The following is a 23,064-nucleotide window of genomic DNA, read 5'->3' as shown; positions in this document are numbered from 1 at the left end:
AATATGAACAAACATATTTGTCAACTTGTTTTTCATGTGAATAGAGGGCCTCAGCAGCAGAGTCCAAGGGAAGGGATAGTTTCAAAATTCAAAATGGGATTCCCAATCCTTTGGAATGTTTATTGTGACAGATTGAATCATCAACAATCTCAAAACATACATGGTCACAAAAACATGAAACAAGCAAATATGTACTGCATAATGTGTGTTCTGCATCAAGCAGACTCATGTAATAATAGGATTTTCACCTGGATTTTTATCTTCTGGATCTTGCAGATTCTCAAATTTGTCTCTGCTTTTGTCTTTAATATCAGTAGATGTTATTACATAATCACTGAAGAATTTCACTATGAAATGATGTTGTCATTGTTGCATTTTTTCCTCTTCATACTTTCTACACTGGGAAGAAAATGCCATATTCAACAGTACCCTATCAATACTGGGACAAATAAATACAGTAAGTACAATTATGTATTTTTCAAGTTCAGAATTCTTATTACTTATTGGGTATAACCATTGAATTTTACTTATTGTTTATCTTTTAATTTTTACAAATTCATTCTTAGAGATTCTAAAATCTTTTTGTTAATTATATTTTCTTTTTCGATTATTTTCCTCATCAGGGTGGAATTAAATGGTAACTTTGACTGTATGCACTTTAGTTTCCCATTTAATTGATAACCATAACCTCTTATTTACCATTCATGCTATGTCACAATTATTGAATAGGTTTCCATGTTATGGTTTAAAGGTTTATTCTAAACCTGACCATGTTCTTCATAGCATTTAGTCATGATTGTACCTGTGATATTAGATAATGTCATTAAATGTAATAAGTGCTGAGTGTTGTGATGCTTGAACAAAGAGAATATATATGTTATTTGTAACTGTTTCTAGAGTTAAGAATGTCACAATTAGAAGTTGTGAATATAGAGGAGAGAGAGAGAATGGACTGAAGGAGCTGAAGGAGTTTGCAACCTCAAAAGAATAACAACAATATCAACCAACAAGGCCGTCAGATCTCTCAGGAAGTAAATTACCATTCCCAGAGTACACAGGGATGGACCTATAGCTCCAGCAGTATATGTAACAGAGGATGGCTTTTTCAAGTATCAATGGGAGGAGAGGCCCTTGGTCCTATGAAGGCTAGATGCCACAGTGCTTGGGAATGTAAGTGTAGGGAGGTGGGAAAGACTGTGTGGATAGGTGAGGGAGCACCCACATAGAAGCAGGGGGAGATAGCTGATTTATTGAAGGGATACCCAGAAAGGGATAACATTTGAAATGCAAATAAAAATATCCAATAAAAGAAAAAGTAAAAAAATGAATAAACTATATACAACTATAACAAAACCAATAAGGTATAGCCATTTGAACATTCAACTGCTGGAAGCTGAAGATAGAACAGGTTGAAAAAAAAGCTTCTCATATGACGACGATAGCGAGAGTCTAAGCTGATGTGAAGAACATGTGGTCATTAGGGAAAAAAATGCTACCAGTGAGGCTGCAGTTTGTCTTTGAACTTGAAGTAATATATTTCAACATATTTTATTGACAAAGAGTTATAAGATGGCAAACAGAGCTGTGTGTTGAATGGTTACATATGACTAACAAAATGCCTACAAAACATATCTAGCGAATAAACCAATCATTTCCCTGTTCTTTCTTATTTCTCTTATTGGATTTTTAAATTTTTCATTTCAAATGTTATTCCCTTTCCCAGTTTTCCCACCCCCTCCCCTTTTTCTATAAGGGTTTTCCCCTTTTCAATCAACCCCCTTTCCCACATACCTCTACACTGGGGATTCCAGCCTTACAGCACCAAAGGATTCTCCTTCCATTTTTGCCCAACAAGTCCTTCCTGTGCTACATATGCAGCTGGAGACATGGGTCAGTACATGTATATAGTATTTGGATAGTAGTTTAGTCCTTGGAAGCTCTGGTTGGTTGGCATTGTTTTTCTTATGGGTTGCAACCCCTTTCAGCTCTTTCAATCTGTTCTTTAATTACTCCAACACAGATCCCATTCTCAGTGCAATGGTTTTCTGCTAGCATTTGCCTCTGTATTTGACATTCTCTGACTGTGACTTCAAGAGATAACTATATCAGGCTCCTGTCAGCACTTCTTAGCCTCATTAATCTTCATCTATCTGTATCTGTATCTGTATCTGTATCTGTATCATCTGTATCTGTATCTGTATCTGTATCTGTATCTGTATCTGTATCTGTATCTGTATCTGTATCTGTATCTGTATCTGTATCTGTATCTGTATCTGTATCTGTATCTGTATCTGGGGCAGGCTCTGAGCAGCTGTTTCTTCAGTCTTTGCTGCAAACTTTGTCTGCTTATCCCCTCTCATGAATATTTTTGTTCCCTGTTTTAAGAAAGAGTAAAGCATTTGCCCCCTTTGTTGGCCTTATTCTTGAGCTTCATGTGGTCTGTGGATTTTATTTTGGGTAATTCCAGCTTTTGAGCTAATAGCGACTTATCAATGAGTGCATCCCAAGTATGTTTGTTTTGCGTGTGTGTGTGTTTTTCGGGATGATATTTTCTAGTTCATTCCATTTGCCTATTAATTTCATGAAGTCATTGTTTTTGATAGCTGAGTAATACTCCATTGTGTAGCTGTACCACATTTCTATATCCATTTCTCTTTTGAAGGGCATCTGAATTCTTTCCAGCTTCTGGCTTTTATAAATAAGGCTGCCATGAATATAGTGGAGGATGTGTCTTTGTTGTATGTTGGAGCATCTTGTGGGTATATGACCAGGAGATTTATAGCTGGGTCCTCATGCCCCGTGCTATAGTCTCGCCAGCATGAACACGCGGGGACACACGAATCCTTCTGTAGCTAAACATTTATTGAATCTTAAAGAGAGGGCCCGGGGCGCCAGCATGGCGCGGCTTATATACACCCTAGCGCTGCGCATCCACACCTGATTGGTCGCTTACCCATGATCTCATAGGCACGCCCCGGAGTGGGCAAAGACCTGACACGAAGGCACTCTTGCACATGCGCACACAGTTAACTTCCTGAAAGGAAGTCGACTGGCGCAGCGGAGGCGAGGGCCATCTTGTAATGGCGAAAGCTATCCCCTCTTTCCACGTGGGGCGCAGTGGAAGCCAGCGCCATCTTGTGGTGGGGAATGTTATTGCGGCTCTCCACATCTCCCCCTTATTGTTTTACTAATAAGAGGCTGGTCTAGGTCCCTGTAGTTACGTCCATCTGTTGTGGCTCCTGTCTTAGGTCGTTCCTCTATGTCACAGCCTTATCCGTCGTAGGGTAGCCCTATCACCAATGGCTGCTACAATAGCAGAGAAAATAAGAAGGTCTTTCCCAGGACAATTTAGGATCAGTCATTCTTCTCTGGAACAACCAGCAGGCAAGGGAACCATGTCTGAGATCTGCACAATCAGGGCAGAATTCCCCGGTCCACAGCAGCTTCACGCAGATGGCATTTCTGTGAAGCTATAGACTGCAAAATGACAACACCAGTTAAGGCAGCAAGAGTCACCAGGGGAATGAGGGGGGCAGCAACGGCTGGAGTCCAGTCTTCTCCAGCAAGCAGCAGTGCACAGAGGGTCAGAGAGCAGGCCACAGTGGGACGGGACACATGCATCGGTAACACTGACTGCAGCAACGCCAAAATCTCTGTGATGACAAAAGATGAGGGGGAATCTTCCATCTTCCTCTCAGGGCAGAGGAATGACTCTAGGGACCCGAAACACGAGAGCTGAATCTTCATGTAACCAGGATCAGCAAGTCTCACCAACCACCTCTGGCAGCTGGCACACTCTTGTAGCATCCTGTAGAAAAAACACAAACATTCCCTCTTCTCCATATAAAATATCTGAACAGGATCATGCCAATACGTGTATCTTTATATTTCATCTAGGCAGAAGTATGTCTAGTTGTAGGGTGCCATAAACTCAGAGTGTTCTTTGGCATCCAAATTTTGAAATTGAAATAAAAGGAGTATCATAAATAATTGTATAGCATACATAGCATAAAGGGATAACTCCCCCTCTTTATTTACTAAGATATAGTAAAGATATTATTTATTAAGGTAAGTCCTCAAGGATTAAATTGAGGACACTGAGCACTTGTATTTATAAATTGACTTGTATACCAAATTATTGTCTCTAGCATTATTGTTTTGGTGATATAAAGAATGAGATTTTTTGACTAAGTTTTCTATGTAAGGCCTGTAATCTGTCTGGCATCATTGTCTTCCCTTGTTAAGGGGTCCAGGCAATCTAGTTTGAGTTCTTAAATGTCCTATAAAGGAACAGTACTTAGTGCTCTTAACCACTAAGCCATCTCTCTAGTACTTTACAAACTTTATCTACCTAATCATAAGCATTAATTAGAAATGTCAAAACCTGTAAATATTGTCTAGATTCAGTTGTACTAGAAATCCCTGAGCTGGCAGGGCAAGGCTGGGAATTGAAAGTAAGCAAATGGAGTCTTCTTCTTTTTATATCAATTCTATTACCATTTTCTATGGTTTTGTATAGTTGTCTGAGTCAGACCACTGAAAGGACAGTGAGTTGTCAGAAAATTTACACTGAAATCATCACTCACTGATTTCATGTAGAAAACCTGTCTCTAGTAAAGCATTAAGTAATTGAAATCAATTGTAAACCATAATCCACACATTAGCTATCAGTATGTGAATTGAAAGCTTGATTTAAAAATAGTGACTAAACCAAGGAATTTAATAATCTGTATTGAAGTGACAGAAACTCAAGAGAATAAACAAGTGATCTAATCATATATGTAGCCTTTTCATTAGATGAACCACCTATAAATATAGTAAGCACATTTCCTATGGGTTGTATGTACAAATTTACAGTAAATACAAAAGCATGTAAAGAGTAAAGTTATCAATTTTGTCTGAAATTTGTATAAGTGATAGGCCAAATATCAGTATTTTTTTTTTTTGGTTCTTTTTTTCGGAGCTGGGGACCGAACCCAGGGCCTTGCGCTTCCTAGGCAAGTGCTCTACCACTGAACTAAATCCCCAACCCCCCCCCTTTTTTAATTTTATTTATTATATATAAGTACACTGTAGCTGTCTTCAGACACAACAGAAGAGGGCATCAGATCTCATTATGGATGGTTGTGAGCCACCATGCGGTTGCTGGGATTTGAACTCAGGACCTATAGGAGAGCAGTCAGTGCTCTTAACCACTGAGCCATCTCTCCAGCTGCCCAGTATTTTGAAATAACCAATTTGATTGTTGTTTGGAATAAGGTATATTTCACCAGGTTTTTTTTTTAAAATACTTCTATGACTCTAGCCTATAATTTTGTATTAACACAACTGAAGCCTTATCTCCAATGTGGATAACAAACAAGGACCTAAGTCCTCTGGTAAGGTGAGGTACTTAGCCAATTAACATATCCTTAGAAGCTTAAAATTAGTTTCAAATATTCTTTTCTGGAGTAGTGTAACAGCTACTCCCCAAATATTAAAGCTCATTTTGAGAGCAAAGGTCTGTTGTAAAAATTTCCATATACACTGGAAGATTCAAAGTTCTAACTTTTTACATTGAAGAAGTAACAAAATTACATAATATAAGGCTGTTAGCCATTTCTAATGATAGCACTCTTGCACATGCGCACACAGTTAACTTCCTGAAAGGAAGTCGGCTGGCACGGCAGAGGCCAGCGTCATCTTGTAATGGCGAAAGCTACCCCAGCTTTCCACGTGGGGCGCAGTGGAAGCCAGTGCCATCTTGTGGTGGCAAATGTTATTGCGGCTCTCCACATCCTCAGGTAGTGGAATGTCCAATTTTCTGAGGAACCTTTAGACTGATTTCCAGAATGATTGTACCAGTTTGCCATCCTTGTTCTTTCAAAGAAGAAGAAGAAGAAGAAGAAGAAGAAGAAGAAGAAGAAGAAGAAGAAGAAGAAGAAGAAGAAGAAGAAGAAGAAGAAGAAGAAGAAGAAAAAGAAGTTGTGAATACTTCTGTGCTCCAACAATATTTCACATATCTCATGTTTTATTACAAGTGTTTGTTTGATAATTTAATTTTTATTCTCAGACAATTCTCCTGTGTTTTCCTGTTTACTTCATTTGTTTGCAGTATTTACTCTTGTTTTTAAATACATATAGACCAAGACATATTGACTATGAGAGTTTCATCATGGTGCTGTATCTTAGCTTATGTTAAATTTCCAGGTTAGTTGATAGTCTCAGACAGGTATTGCTGAGTTGGACAGAAATATTCATGTATATTTCTTGATAAAGTAAATAAGATGCTTTTATCCTCAACAGACCTTCACTTCCAGGTTCCTGTGAATACATGAAGAGATGTGTTGGAAACCAGCAAGTTGAAAATGACCAAAACAAAAACATGAAAGATTTTAGAACCTTTGAGAGTTAAATTATCAAAATAATAGTTTTTTTAAAAAGCAAAGAAGGTATAACGGTGAATTATGCTCTATGAGATAATATTCTGTGCTTGGTAAAATCTTTTGAAGTATTAAGGCATTAAATCAATGACAGTGGAGGAGAAATATGTTTAGATATAAATGAAAATGTAATATTTATTTGGCAACTTTATTTTGAATTTTTAAAACATCAAATATGGGTATATAAAATTTATTTGAATAAAATATTTCATGGTATTCTATTTTTTGGGGGAATCATATTTTGACACAAAGTAGATCATAATAATTTGTCATATGATAATAGATGTGGTAACTTTGTTTTTTTTGTGGAGACCCTTCTATTTCATTATTATCAATATTCCTTATAAATCCTCTTTTCTGGTTCCCTGTCCTCTCAGCAGTTGAGGTACCAATATGTATGAGTATGTGTTTCTACTTATTATGTGCAGAGTAAGCTCTTCACTGCAAAGACTCTATTTACAGATATGTGAGCAATTAATGTCTGGTTTAGTCATTATGAATAAAAGGATTTATTTCTGTAAAGAACATTAAATTTGCATAAAATCAGAAGAAAATAAGCTAAATATATGACAAAATTCAGTCACTTTTACTATAATGTATTAACAATATTTTTGGATATAATGTTACGTATGAGTAAAAGAAAAGTGGCTTCTTTTATTGTCATATTTTTTCATTTAATGTACACCTAATTTATTCAGCTTTATATACACTCCATTATCAATATAGCAAGAAAAATGGTCCATGGGTAAAAGTACTAAATGTTGGAATTACTATCAGGAGAAAACTATCTTCAATATGTAGAAATAAGTGGAAAAATTAGAAGGAAAAGAATAGAGATTATGTACTGAAGTAAATTGGGGAAAACATTGTTAAATCCTAGAATGAATGTTATTTTTAATTTTTTTATTAACTTGAGTATTTCTTATTTTCATTTTGAATGTTTTGCCCTTTCCTGGTTTCCGGGTCATATTAACAGTACAATCTTTTCAAACTTGTTATCATATTCTTTATTTGTATGTATATATATTCTTCTGATATAGCCCATATTTTTTGGTGAAGGCAAAATGTTTGAACGAAGGTTGTCATCCTACAATGTATGAGTTAATATCGAGCTCTGGTCTTCAGGGCAACCACTAGGATCCTACCATATATAAATCATATTGTTGACCTATTGGTCAATCCTTTGATTGTCATATCTTGATTTTTTCCAAGTTAAACTGAGAATTTTCTCTATTGGTTTCTGAAAGTGAATTATTTTCCTTCACATCAAGTAAAATATGGGATTGAGCATATGTATCAAATTTAATTTCATCAAATACATATTCACTTTTACTCTTCATAGTTTGATAAAATTGATGTATCATAATATTTCAATTCTAGTCAATTTTGTTTTTAATAGACTATTATTTTACTAGAATTATGCACCATGTGTGCAATTTTCTATATTAAAAAAGAAGCCAATTTTCTAGAGCATTTTTCATGTAGATAATGCCATTTTGGATTCTTTGTAGCATGTCTTCCCTCATGTATATTAGTAGTGAATATGGTTCCATTCCTAAATATATTGTTATTCTGAGTTGGCTTTATAATTGACCTCACTCTTTCTTGGAATTTCAGCAATGCAGTTTTTCAGTAAAAAAACAATGACTGGATCTTGGATATAAATACTAGTCCAACATGACCTTATTTTTACATGTATTAATAATAACTACAAAAGTTCTTCCTTGGTATCTACCCCGTTGTAACCACTGACCTTTATTTGTTCCATTTGCACTTTTCATTGGCAGTGAAATCTTGTTTGTGAGCTCTCCTATTCTCTGTTTGTATTCTAAGAAAGATATAATCTGCAGAGTTATATTTGATCAAATTTAAATGTACAAAAAAAAAAGCAGCTCAGAGCATATAGTGCAGGCTTTGGCAAGTTCTCACTGTGGTAAGAATTGATGGCCCTTTCTATCAGCAATGTAAGGGTTATTTTACCATCCATCTTATACGGGTAGATGTGGGCATCCAACTGAAACATTCATATTCCATAACTAATAAAACAAATATAGACTGATGTTATGTAAAATTTTTCCTGGGGAAAATTATAATCTTTCCTGTGGAAGAATATTACACCTCAGGTAAACTATTTCATAGCATTCTTTAGTTACTTGTAATTATATGTGTGTGTGTGTGTGTGTGTGTGTGTGTGTGTGTGTGTGTGTGTGTGTGTGTGTGTGTGTTGTGTCAGTTTAAGTCCTCCTGGACGATTAATGAAAGCTAAGTCCATGAACTTAAAATAATAAGAGAATTTCTGTAGAGAGAATGGATGGGGGAAATGATGCAATCATTGTATAATCTCAAGAACAGAAATGATAAAAATGGTTTTCATTTGCAAAACATGTATTATAAAGCATGTAATTTAGAAATTAGGTGTGCAAAAAGTTATCAAATCTGTTTTATTAAAGTTGCCTCTGATCATTGTTCTTTGACTATAGATATTTAGTTCCTCTGATCTAGTAGTAGTTTTTATTACTTAATTAATCATGGACTTCTGAAAATTCATACATATCTTTCAATTTTGTATATATTTTATTTGAATATATAATATTTACACATGAGAAAATGTCATTGATATTATTTCTCAAATTCAACATCCTACTTATCAATTCTTTTACTTTGGACTATATTACTTCATTTATATTTTTATCTGTCTGCTTTAATATAAAATTAATATTTGCTAATTTTTTATTATTTCTGTTTGTGATCTCAAAGAACTTTATTAATCATTTAAATAAAAATAAAATTAAGTTCATAACACATTCATACATCAACAAAAATAGCATTATAATTGATTTCAAACATAAGTTCAAGTAGATAGACTAAGAGATTTTCCTATAGGCTGCTAGGTGGTTGATCTTGCCTTTGATGTTTCAATACCTGTACTGCTTGTCATCATATTGCTATTATTATGACTACCTTTTCTTTTCTTTTTGTGTGTGTTTGTACCTGTGTTCATGTGTGAATATATGAGCCTTTAGTATTTGTACCAATTAAGTCCAGTATTTGTATTGGAACCTCAAGATTTGGGTATAATTTTTGGGAATCAAACTTGGATTCTCTGGAATAATGACACCCTTAATTGCTGAGGAAGATTTCCTCCCACCATAGAAATTGTCATTGGAAATCTTAATAATAACATATTTATACTTATAAGCAATTCAGTGCATTGATAATATTCTCCAAAGCCCCCATGTAGTACAGTGCCCATCCTCTTTGTCCATATCTCTCATTCCCAACTTTAAATTTAGCCATGAGCCATCATAAGACAAGCTAGTATCTAACATGTGACTTCCTCAAATGACTTTGCTTTAGATACTATCTATGATGAAACTCTAATAAGCAAGGCCTAGTAATAAATCATTTTAGGAAAGATTCCTGCTCTTAATATGATTTTTCTGTAATTATTAAACATATGTAACAATCATTAGCTATTTCCTCACCTCTTTAAGCGGAGCTCTGAAAACACAGGAATATGTACTGTCTTGTAGGGATTCTATATAGATAAATAGATGACTTCTTAATTCTTAATGTTGAGTCTATAAGAATCCCTAAAATTATGTTGGTGTTTATTAAGTTTTTTAAAATTAAATTTATTTATTTTTTATTTATTTATTTATTTATTTACAGCAATAGTGAGACTCCTTTTAGGGCCTTTTCTTATAGCTAAAACTGCAATGAGATCTTTGTACTGCCAAGGCTGGACACCCCCCCCCCCAGTGTAGAGGAATGTCCACAGGTGGAAAGTTGTGCTGGTTGGGCAAAGGAACACAATTATAGAAGGGGAGGGGTATGGGAGAGGAGGCTTATCTTTGGGAAACCAGGAAAGGGATTAATATTTGAAATAAAGATATTCAATAAAAAAAGAAAAGTATATAAATTATACTTACCATGCTTTTAGGTTTTTTAGTTTGTTTGTTTTTTTTTTGTTTTGTTTTTACTAGTATACCTGAAAGCATATAATCCAAACTCACAAAAACAAAGCAAAACAAAACAAAAAAAACCCTGCATTGAGAAATCTGGCAGTCTCCCATGTTTTACCTGTTAATTGCTTCTAGATACTAACCAGACTTTCTACCACTCAGAGAACATTCCAAGAGGTTGTAAAACAATTAAGCAAAGGTCATAAAAAGGGAACTACAATTTACTATAGATGCTAAGACAGAAGACTGAGTTCATACAAAACTTCATAAATAACTTAGCTATGGGTTTTCTCTCTCAAGGAACCAGTGAAACTGTGACTGATGAAGAATGTTTGCCATATAATTATTCCTAATGAATATGAATGTAAACATTTTTTTGTTTTAAACTTTTATTTCAATTTATGATTTGATTATATGTGTAAACTTATGAGAAATGTTTTAACATGTGATCATGTTTTCTAAAAAATGTGTAAGTACTAAGGACAAAGAGAAAGAGGGCTTAGAAAGGAGAAGTCAGAAAAAAATGTCCTTGACTTGCTTTGGATCGTTCTGCTTTCCTGCTTTCTTAGATAGATATCATTTGAAACTTTTTACAACTTAGAAATAAAGTCTATAATCATCTTTCTTATTTTACTTTTAGTGGATATTTTCTTTACTTACATTTCAAATGTTATTCTTGCTCCTGGTTTCAACTTCTACAACATTGTATCCCCTCCTCCCAGGCCCTGCTTCTGTGAGGGTGTTTATCCACTAAACCATTCCCTCCCTCCCTCCACCAGGCTTTCCCCTACAGTGGAGCATTGAGCCTTCATAGAACCAAGGGCCTCTTTTCCTGTTGATTCCAGATAAGGCCATCCACTGATGCATATGCAGCTGCAGATATAGATCTCTCCATGTGTACTCTTTGGTTGCTGTTTAAGTCCTGAGATCTCTGATGAGTCTGGTTAGTTGATATTGCTTTTCTTCCTATAGGTTTGTAAATTCCTTCAGCTTCTTCAGTCCTTTCTCTAACTACTCCATTTGGGTCCCTGTGCTCAGTCCAATAGTTTGCTTTGAGTATCCACCTTTGTATTTCTTGTGCTCTGGTAGAGCCTCTCAGGAGACAGTTATATCAGGCCCCTGTGTGCATGCACCTCTTGGCATCATCAATGTTGTATGGGTTTGGTGTTTGGATGTGGGACAGTCTCTGGATGGCCTTTTCTTCAGTCTCTGCCCTATATTTTGTGTATTTCTCTTGTGAGTGTTTTGTTCCCACTTCTAAGAAGGACTGAAATATCCACGCTTTGGTCTTCCTTCTTCTTGAACTTCATGTAGTTTGTGAATTACAATTCACAAAATGTATACCTTGGGTGTTCTGAGCTTTTGGTCTAATTTCCAGTTATCAGTGAGTGCATATCATGTATGTTCTTTTGTGATTGGATTATTTGACTCAGGTTGATATTTTCTAGTTCCATCTATTTCCCTAAGAGTTTCATGAAGTCATTGGCTTTAATAGCTGGGTAGTACTCCATTGTGTAAATGTACCACATTTTCTGTATCCATTCCTTCCTTTTTTTCTTCCTGTGACTTCGAACAAGCAGACTAAAAGTTAGAGCAATGCAGTTCCTGGTGAGATAGATCAAAGGCCACATTACTTAATTCCTTGCTGCAAGGCTACAGATGCCAATCTCCTAAACCATCAGCTTTTTGCACAGAGAAAGAACAAGAAACTTTTAAGACTTTTTCAAAGTTATTGTCAGCATTTCAGTATAATTAGAGAACTAGAATGTCTGGAAACCCTCAGACTTCAAAGCCACACCAGAGTCTTATTCTGTGCCCTGTCTCTAACTTCTCCATGCCAGGAGGCTCCTGGCATCTAAATTGGCACCTTAAAAGAGGCAGGGACTTTGAAGAAGGTAAGTCTACACAGATTGGACTCTCAATTGGACCTTTCAGACCTGTTTATAGAGGGTGAGAAATAGGAGTTGATATTGCCAACTGCCGTCAGCAAAGGTTGAAATTAGGTACCATAAGGCTTGTGCCAGAAGCCATCATCTCTGGCTGTAAATTGACTGCTGCCATCTGCAGAGGCAGGATAGTAGGTGCCATCACAGCCAGGTTGGGTTGGTTGAGTACCATCAATGCCAACGGTACATCAGGAATCATCAGCTCTGGTTTTCATTGCCTGCTACACCAGGCAGTTCTCAAAGCATTTCTTTTGGGAGCTATCAGCACTAATATTAGGTCTGGAACCATCAGTTTCAGGTTATGTGCATTTCTTTTATCTCTCAGGATGGAACAACGTGAACCTATTGACATAGAGTTCTTTACAGATGTTATTAACTATACTATTAAAGAAAAAAGGGATTAGGGTTAGCTCTAGCCAGCTGATTGACTTTCTTCAGTTTGTATAAATGGTCAGTCCTCAGTTTCCAGGAAGGAGAAATTTAGATATGGGTACATGGGAGAAAACACGGTTAGAGACTGAAAACTGGTTTAAAGAGAACAGAGGATTAGGTGTGTCCCCTATAGCATTTGCTATTTGGAATATGCTTAGGAAGGCATTGGCTGAGAAGCAAAAAAAAAAAAAAATAGCCACATATGTTCAGGAGACAATAGATTCACCTCCGTGCGAGGAAACTCCTTTCCTACTGTGTCACTTAGGATCTAAGTCCAATGTTTATTCTTCAACAGAAAGGTCTAAGAAAAGTAGCTCAGAAGAAGGTAGTGATAAATCAAAAAAGAAAACATCAACCTCTGAGAAGCAAGCTAACTCAAAAAAGTAATTAACAAAATATCATAAACATATCTGGTCTACCCTGCAGCATTTAAAAATAAGTCATTCTATAAGACTCCCTGAAAAGGGGTTGGGGATTTGGCTCAGTGATAGAGCGCTTGCTAGCAAGCACAAGGCCCTGGGTTTGATCCCCAGTTCCGGAAAAAAAATAGAAAAAAAAAAGACTCCCTGATAAATATAAAAAGAGTCCAAACAGGTTGTGATCAGCTGCTGGTGTACTCTCTGCTCTACAACAGGGTAAATTGTTAGGCTGTTTTTCAGTTATTATGGAGAATAAAAAAGGTTAAAAATTCCTTTTGGGAATTATTGTCATTAAAATTCCTTACAACTCCTCATGATCAATTTAAAGAAGCTAGAGCCCACCAAACTAAAGATAAATTTTTGCCATATATACATATATATATATATATATATACATATATATATACATATATATATATATAATTGTCGGAAAGAGAGTTATCTAAGATGTTTGATAAAGAAGGATGAGAAAGAAAGAGTTAACATTTGCCTAGGAATTTTATGTAGTCTTTGTTTTTAATATCTGAGTAGTACTCCATGTTGTAAGAGTACCAAATTTTCTGTATCCATTCTTCAGTTGAAGGACATCTGGATACTTTCCAGCTTCTCGCTATTATAAATAAATCTGCTATGAACATAGTGGAGTATGTGTCCTTGTTATGTGTTGGAGGATATTTTGAGTGTATGCCAAGCAGTGGTATAGCTGGGTCCTTAGGTAGTTCTATGTCCAATTTTCTGAGAAACCACCAGAACAATGTCCAGAGTGGTTCTACCAGCTTGCAATCCCACCATCAATGGAGGAGTGCTCCTATTTCTCCGCATCAATGGATAGAACTAGAAAATATCATCTTGAGTGAGGTAACCCAGTCACAGAACACACATAGTATGCACTCACTCATAAGTGGATATTAGCCCAAAAGCTTGGAATACTTAAAAAAATCGCAGATCATATGAAGCCCAAGACTAAGGAAGACCAAACTGTGGAGGCTTCATTCCTTCTTTGGTGGTAGAACTAAATACTCATGAGAGGAAATACAGGGACAACGTGTGGAGCAGGAACTGAAGAAAAGGTCATCCAAAGAATGTCCCACCTGGGGATTCATCCCATATACAGCCACCAAAGCCAATCACTATTGCTGATGCCAAGATGTGCTTGCTAACAGGAGCCAGATATAGGTGTCTCCTGAGAAGCTCCTCCAGAGCCCTACTGATACAGACGAGGATGATTGAAGCTAATCATTGGACTGAACAAGGGTACACCAACTGAGGAGTTAGACTAAAGACTGAAGGATCTAGAGGGGTTTGCAACACCATAGGAAGAACAACATCAACCAAAAAGAACCCAACCTGAATTCCCAGGGTCTAAATCACCAACCAATGAGTACACATGAAAGGACCCATGACTCCAGCCACATATGTAACACAGGATGGCATTGTCCAGCTTCAATAGGAGGAAAAGCCCTTGTTCCCATGAAGCCACATTTCCCCAATGAAGGGGAAAGCCAGGTGGGTGGGATTGGGAGCCTCCTCATAAAAGCAGGGAGGTATCGGAAAGGAGGGGAAAGGGGGATAATATTTGAAATATAAATCCATAAATTATTCAAGAAAAATAAAATTGAAAAAGAAAAACATAAACATATGAAATGTTTACGGGTATGGGAAAAAAGTTTGAAGAAACAACTCCCCCAAAAATGACAATGGAAGTTATAGTAAGAATAGTAGCTGTAGCTCTAAGAGCATGGAGATGCTTGCCTAACAGAAATACAAATACCAAAAGGCTTGTTAATATGATATAGAAACCAGAAAAAAAAATTGAGAATTCTTTTGCCCAGATGATAGAGGTTTTAAAGCCAAAGATATTATTTTAAAACATCTTGCCTATACCCACTTGTTACTCTCTCCTACAGACAATTTAAAAATCTGTTAATTTATTTAAAACATATGCTGAGGTTGTTACTCCATAATTTTAGTGTGTATCCCTAACAACAACCACACAATGCTAGAACACCATACAGAATCTTACTAATCAAGGACAGAAAATATTTATTAATTTAGGGTTTGCTCAAAAAATTATTCAATTAACCAGACTGGGCATATCATCCAGTAATGTCCCAGTAAGGCAGGAGGTACCATAAATTTTAATGCTTCTTGCCCAATCAGAGCAGAAACTCAAAGTAGTTACCCTCCTTGTCTGAAAGGGTACCACTGGCTTAAAAAGTTCCAAACTAGCTATCATAAAAATCACACTCGAAATATCCAATAAAAAACGAGATTTTAAAAAAAAAGGCACTGCCCTATCTGGTGCTGTAAGCCCCAATAATACAGTTATCTTATTAAATCAGAAAAACTTTGTGAGGGTCCTAATTCAGGCCCCTCAAACAATAGAAGCAATTCAAGAGCCTCAGGAAACCAATGCATTTGTCCTTGAAAAACTATCTAACCGCTCCTGCAGGCAAACCCTGGCAGTACAGGACTGAACCTCAACAACAATATTTACTCATGACCTCCTCAAAGAGCTTACTTCGATTATTATCATTTTAAATTTTTTTCACACAAGAAACATTTGTATAACAAACAAATGTAGTGACAATATTTATTGTCTTTTAAATAGTACAGACAAGCCCACTGTTTAAAAAAAAATACTATGTCATTGTTTTATACCTATTTTACAAGTTTAGCCCCAATATTCAGAATTACAATTCTTGGTTCAGTTTAGAAATTACCTTTGTCTATTGGACATATTCGAGTTTATTCTGATTTCTCATCCTTTGCATGAAGATAATGAAAAATTTAATTCATTAACAGCAAATTGTTGCTTTTGCTAGGAAAATAACTTAGCAAAATCTTGCAACCTCATCAAATCACCTCTCCACTCAGGGAAATTGCTCCTAACAAAATTTAATACTGTTCTCAATCAAGTTCATGTTGTTTTGCACTAATAACTTTGAGAGTGGGGCCATCCCAGAATCTTACTTGTCTAGAAAAAAAAATCACATCATTGAAGAAACCTGACACTTCTTCTACAAGTAACCAAACAGCAATATTTTTGTGCTTTTAGTAGAATGGACCCCATAGCCTCATTTGTATGAAGGCTTGGCTCATACTGAGTGGACTTGTTGGAGTCCATTGGCCTTGCTAGAGTTAGTATGTCCCTAAGCAGGAATGGTTTAGAACTCCAAACAATTTTGTCCACTGTCTTTTCTTCTGCTGCTTGTCGATAAAAATGTAGAACTTTCAGCTTCTTGTCCCATTCCATTTCTGCCTCCATACTACAATGTTTCCCAGCATCATGAAATGGACAAGATCTCTCAAAATGTAAGTTAGCTGCAGTTAAATGTTTTCCTTCTTAAGATTTGTTATGGTCATTGTGTGTCTTCACATTCAATAAACCCAAGGAAGATAGGCTTGTTGTTTTTAAATGTTTGGAGGAATATTGACTTTGGAACTTTCTTTTAGGACAACAGTGAAATCTTTTAAATGTTGCTTAATGAGCCATTCATGGAAGGATATGAAACAAAATGTTGCTGAGTATGACTTGATCTTTGAGTTCCTGGCTCAAGTGGACACACAGGTGATTACAATTAGTATGTTACATGGAGATTGCTTCTTAGATATCTTGGAAAATAATGATGCTGTACTTTTGACGTAGTTTAAAATATGTGCCTGAAGCTAAAGTGTAGAGCTATAGATTTATTCCCTTTGTAGAGGAAATGTCAACATAGCCTCTTATTGACCATTGTCTGCAGTTATTAGTGCTTACGCATATGAATACATATAAAGAAAAGTAAGAAGCTGAGAATGAAATATAGCTGTGAGGAACTGATTTCATACCTCCCAAAAGAATATGAGTATATACTTGTAATCTAGTGATTATGTGGAAAGCAAGAGAAAGAAAAAGAGAATCTCTCTAAGTTTGCTCTATAGCAATCTAGGTATAGGTGATTAGAAAATAAAGAAACCCAACAGGCAGATATGCTGGTGCAAGACTTTTTTCCCAATAGTCTACAGAAAGAGACAGGTGGGTATTTCTGACAAGACCAGCATGATATACATAACAACATACAGTAAAGTTGTGTCTCTGTGTTATTAAATAAACCAAACAAGCATCTGAGCACTAAATGAATGAAATGCATAGATTCATGAATGCATAATTAAATATATGTATACATACATAAATAAATTGAACTCTTTATAAATAAGGCGAATAGCTAGGAATCAACCTGCGTATGTTTTGTCTTGAATTCATATATCCTGAAATCCATAGAACTGTATATATTAAGAGATGAACATGCACACAGTCACACACAAAAACAACATAATACTCATAATGATAAAAATATAAAGGGTATGGTGCTGCATTCTTTTTAACCTTATCTATTCACATACAGAAGCAGGATTTTCTATGCTTGTTCTATGACACTAGTAATTCCATGCTACCATAATAAAAAATTATATCAGATAAATAACTACAATGGCCACATATGAAATAAAATTATCTTTGAAATATTATTTAATTAAGATATTGTTTTTTAAAAGTTGTTGAGTTGATAATAGAATAGTGGATTTTTATAAAGAACCTGAGAAGGCTAGATATCAACAAATCTGCTATTGGGAGAAATATGATTCCTGATTTGTAAACAGAATGTGTAAGGAATCAACTTATAAAATATAAATAATATGTGATTTGAGGATCTATAACTAATGAGATATTACCTAATCCTAACACATTTACCTAAGGTAGTTCATCAATTCATAATGAAGACATTAAATTACATGTTTTATAGAATCAAATTGAACTAGAACATTTAGTGTACTAAATATGTGAATGTGGTGGTATATATGGTATATATAACTATATTATTATGTTTTTATGTCACTTACACAGGTATAACTTTAAGAACTACCAGTATATTCTTGCTCTGCTACTTGCCATTGAGGAGGTCAATGGGAACCCCAATCTTTTACCCAACATGTCTCTTGGATTTGATTTCTACACTGTGAGATTCACCGAGAAGGAAACACTTATGAATACTGTTGTTGGGCTCACTGCTCATAGGCAGAGAAAGGATTTGCCTAATTCCAATTGTAAAAAGAAAAAATTTTCTGCTGCACTCACAGGAACATTATGGATAACATCTGCCCAAATTGGGACATTGCTTCAGCTCTTGAAATGTCCCCAGGTGAGAAAATTTGGATGTGCACACTGAGAGTCAATTTTCTTAGTTCGTATTATAGGTGTCTTTAAACTGAACAAGTCATTTATCAATTATCCAAACATCAAAACATACCCAGAGTTCAATCCAGATATATTTTGCTTGTAAAAGAAAGGTTGGTGTAGTAAATGAAACCAGGTAAGTCCTTAAAAATTACAGACTTAACGGAAATTTCTGTAAAATCTAGTAAATGGAATGTTTTTTTTAAAATCTTCTCCTGTTTTCGTCTATTGCTTCAGGAATGAATTTTTATTTGGTATTAATTTTCTTCCTCTTTTCACCAATATGGTTCAGATTGCTTTTGGACTTTGTGATCCTGCCTTGAATGACCATGGTCTATATTCTTCTCTCTACCAAATGGTCCCCAAGGACACATCTCTTTCCCTTGCCATTGTTTTTTGATGGTTCATTTTAGGTGGTCGTGGGTAGGTCTCATCCTCCTTGATGACCACAAAGGAAATAAAATTCTATTAGATTTTAGAGAGGAGATGGAGAGACAAAGAGTCTGCTTTGCTTTTGTAAAAATGATCACAGCCACATGGGCTTCATATTTTCCAAGATTCTGGTAAATATGGATGAGACAAATGTAATAATTGTTTATGGTGACATTGATTCTCTAGAAGATCTAATGAGAAATATTGGGCAAAAATTATTGACATGGAAAGTCTGGGACATGAGCATTGATCACCATGCTGCTGAAGTTACTGATTATTCCATGTTTGACTCATTCCATGGAAACCTAATTTTTAAGCACAATTATAGAGAAAAGTTTGATTTTACCAAATTCATTCAAACATTTAATCTTAATAGATCCCCAGAAGAAACTTATCTTCTGAAGTTGTGGAATTTGTTCTTCAAGTGCTCATTTTCTGATATTAATTTTCATCTCTTGGACAACTGTCAAATCAACACTTTTTTGGATGTGTTACCTGGTCATATATTTGATGTAGCCATGAGTGAAGAGAGCATTAGTATTTACAATGGTGTGTATGCTGTAGTGCACAGCCTCCATGATATGAGACTTCATCAAGTTCAAATGCAACTATATGAAAATGGAGAAGGGATGTTTTCCCCCTATGGCAGGTAATAATTGCTATATATTTTATTGACACCACACTAACATATGAGATTTTCAATGACACTAACTTATGTCTTAAAAAATCAGATTGTGTTGTCCACAGTTACAGAAAATTTTGTGTTTCTAACCTTATTTAGACATCAATGCAGCTTCAATAATACATTGCTGTGAAAAGATGTGTATTTACTAGAAGCAAAACTCCTTATTCAACATTAAGTTCATTTCATCAATTTATAGCTCTGCAATCTAACCATGATAATAGTTACAATAAAAATAACACTTTATATATTGCTTACAAGTAAAATAGAAACAGAAACATTTATGTGAAACACCGATTGTTGATTTATACTTAAATGATGCCCTTAATTAATTTCTAAATATCACCACTCTCATTTTAGACAGTCAAACTCTAAAGGTATTCTGAAAGCAAATGTTTGTGGGTAGGTTTCAAGAAATTTGAGCTTTTCATGGGTCATTTGTCACCAATTGCTTACTTGAGCTTGGTTCAGAATTTTCACTTAAAGATCAATAATCAAGAAGCAACGTGATATTCTATACACTCAGCTTGTCACTTACTCAGCAATACTTGAAGCTTCATTATTGTTGATGGTCACATCAGAAGTTAAAAACAGTAAGACACATTCCAAAACCCACATCTTGTTATGCCCCTTGGGCACAATATCTTCAGCTTAACAATTTCCTGAAGGACCTTGAGGTAAGAGACAATAGGGGTTTAGATTGGAAACAGAGAATAGATGCAGAATATGATATTCTTAACCTTTGGATTTACCAAAGGGTCTTGGACTAGAAGTGAAAATGGGATCCCTTTTTGCAAATGCTCCCAAGGGTAAACAGTTGTCTTTATCTGAACAGATGATTCAACGGCCAGAAATATTTTCAAAGGTATGTTATGCATTATCTAAATGCTTTGTGCTAACACAATTATGTTTTCTGATATAAAGATACTTGACTCAAGTTCCTTTATAATTCCAGGATCAGTATGAAATACCATACTAGTATACTGACTATTCGGGTTCCGTGATTCAGATCAATGGAAGTATATAGTGGTCAATAAGTCCCCCACTGTTTATTCCTATGAGGATTAGGTTTCCTTTATTTGTCACAAATTAGGGATGGGACACATGATAAGAAGAAATTTCCATCTCCAAATGACTCATGTATTAATGTGCTGGAAAAAGATCTCTCGTGTGGGATTAATATAATGAAACAATATTGAAATTTAAGTTTTTCCACCATCTTTATTAAATTGGATATTTCTTATTTACATTTCAAAAGATATTACTTTTCCATGTTTATAGGCAAACATTCCCCTCACTCCTCCCCTCCCCTTATAGGTGACTGTTCCCCTCCCCATCATCCTCCCACTACCGCCATCCCCACAACAATCCCTTTCACTGAGGGTCTGGCCATGGCAGGGCCAAGGAATTCCCCTTCCACTGGTGCCCCTACTAGGCTATTCCTTGATACCTATGAATTCAGAGTCCATGGTCAGTCCATGTATACTCTTTGGGTAGTGGCTTAATCCCTGGAAGATCTGGTTGGTTGGCATTGCTGTTCATATGGGGACCCGAGCCCATTCATCTCTTTCAGTCCTTTTTCTGATTCCTTCAACATAACGGCCATTCTCAGTTCAACGGTTTGCGGCTGGCATTCACCTATGTATTTGCAACATTCTGACTGTGTCTCTCAGGAGAGATATACATCCAGTTCCTGTCAGCCTGCACCTCTTTGCTTTATCCATCTGATCTAGTTTGGTGGCTGTACATATGCGACCACATATGAAGCAGACTCTGAATGGGCATTCCTTCAGTCTCTGTACTAAAATTTGCCTCCCTATCCCATCCTAAGAGTATTCTTGTTCCCCTTTTAAAGGAGGAGTGAAGAATCCACATTTTGGTCATCCTTCTTGAGCTTCATGTGTCCTCTGAATCCTCAGTAATTTGAGCATTTGCGCTAATATCCATTTACCAACGAGTGCATACCATGTGTGGTTTTATGTGTTTGGGTTACCTCACTCAGGATTATATTTTTCAGTTCCGTCCATTTGGCTATGAATTTCATGAAGTCATTGTTTTTGATAGCTCTGTAGTATTCCACTGTGTAGATGTACCACATATTCTGTATCCATTCCTCTGTTGAAGGGCAGATTGGGTCTTTCCAGCTTCTGGCCATTATAAGTAAGGCTGTTATGAATATAGTGGAGCATGTGTCTTTGTTGTATGTTGGAGCAATTTTTGGGCATATGCTTAAGAGAAGTATAGCTGCATCCTCAGGTAGTGTAATGTCCAATTTTCTGAGGAACCTGCAGACTGATTTTCAAAACGGTTGTACCAGTCTGCAATCCCACCAGCAATGGAGCAGTGTTCCTCTTTCTCCACATCCACACCAGCATCTGCTGTTGTCAGAGATTTTTATCTTAGTCATTCTGACTGGTGTGAGGTGGAGTCTCGGGGTTGTTTTTCTTTGCATTTCCCTTATGACTAAAGATGTTGGACATTTCTTTAGGTACTTCTCAGCCATTTGATATTCCTCAGCTGTGAATTCTTTGTTTACCTCTGAACCCCATTTTTTGATACGGTTATTTGTCTCCCTAGAGTCTAACTTCATGAGTTCTTTGTATATTTTGAATATAAGCCCTTTATCATTTGAAGGATTGGTCAAGATTTTTTCCCAATCTGTTGGTTGCCATTTTGCCCTAACATCAGTGTCCTTTGCCTTACAGAAACTTTGTAGCTTTATGAGGTCACATTTGTCAATTCTTGATCTTAGAGCATAAGCCATTGGTGTTTTGTTCAGGAAATTTTCTCCAGTGCCCATGTGTTCGAGATTCTTCCCCACTTTTACTTCTATTAGTTTGAGTGTATCTGCTTTGATGTGGAGATCCTTAATCTACTTGGACTTAAGCTTTGTACAGGGTAATAAGACTGAATCGATATGCATTCTTCTACATGCTGACCTCCATTGCTGAATCTGCACCATTTGTTGAAAATGCAAATCTTTTTTTCATTGGATGGCTTTGGCTCCTTTGTCAAAAATCAAGTGACCATAGGTGTGTGGGGTCATTTTTGTGTCTTCACTTCTATTCCACTGGTCTATCTGCCAGTATCGGTACCAATACCATACAGTTGTAACACTACTGCTCTGTAATACTGCTTGAGTTCAGGGCTAGTGATTGCCCCAGAATTCCTTTTATAGTTGAGGATAGTTTTAGCTATCCTGGGATTTTTGTTATTACAGATGAATTTCCAAATTTTTCTTGCTAACTCTAAGAAGAATAGGATTGGAATTTTGATGGGTAATGCATTGTATCTGTAGATTGCTTTTCATAAAATGGCCATTTTCACTGTATTAATCCTGCCAATCGTTGAGCAGAAGAGATCATTCCATCTCATGAGATCGTCTTCAATTTCTTTCTTCAGAGATGTGATGTTCTTATCATACAGATCTTTCACTTGCTTGGTTAAAGTCACACTGAGGTATTTTATATTATTTGGGACTATTATGAATGTTTTCATTTCCCTAATTTCTTCCTCAGCTTGTTTTTTTTGTTTGTTTATTTTGTTTTTTT

General features: G+C 35.9%; 1 pseudogene; it reads left to right on the top strand.

The window, feature by feature from the left end:
* The first annotated feature begins 201 nt into the window (after positions 1 to 201).
* Vmn2r116l-ps20 (vomeronasal 2, receptor 116 like, pseudogene 20) overlaps positions 202 to 23,064 on the top strand; it is a 35,751-nt pseudogene continuing 12,888 nt past the window's right edge.

This window comes from Rattus norvegicus, chromosome 4 (genome assembly GCF_021556685.1).
Source record: "Rattus norvegicus strain SHRSP/BbbUtx chromosome 4, alternate assembly SHRSP_T2T, whole genome shotgun sequence".
Lineage (NCBI taxonomy): Eukaryota > Metazoa > Chordata > Mammalia > Rodentia > Muridae > Rattus > Rattus norvegicus.
The sequence above is the reverse complement of the archived record's forward strand: the minus strand, read 5'-3'. Positions and strand labels throughout refer to the sequence as shown.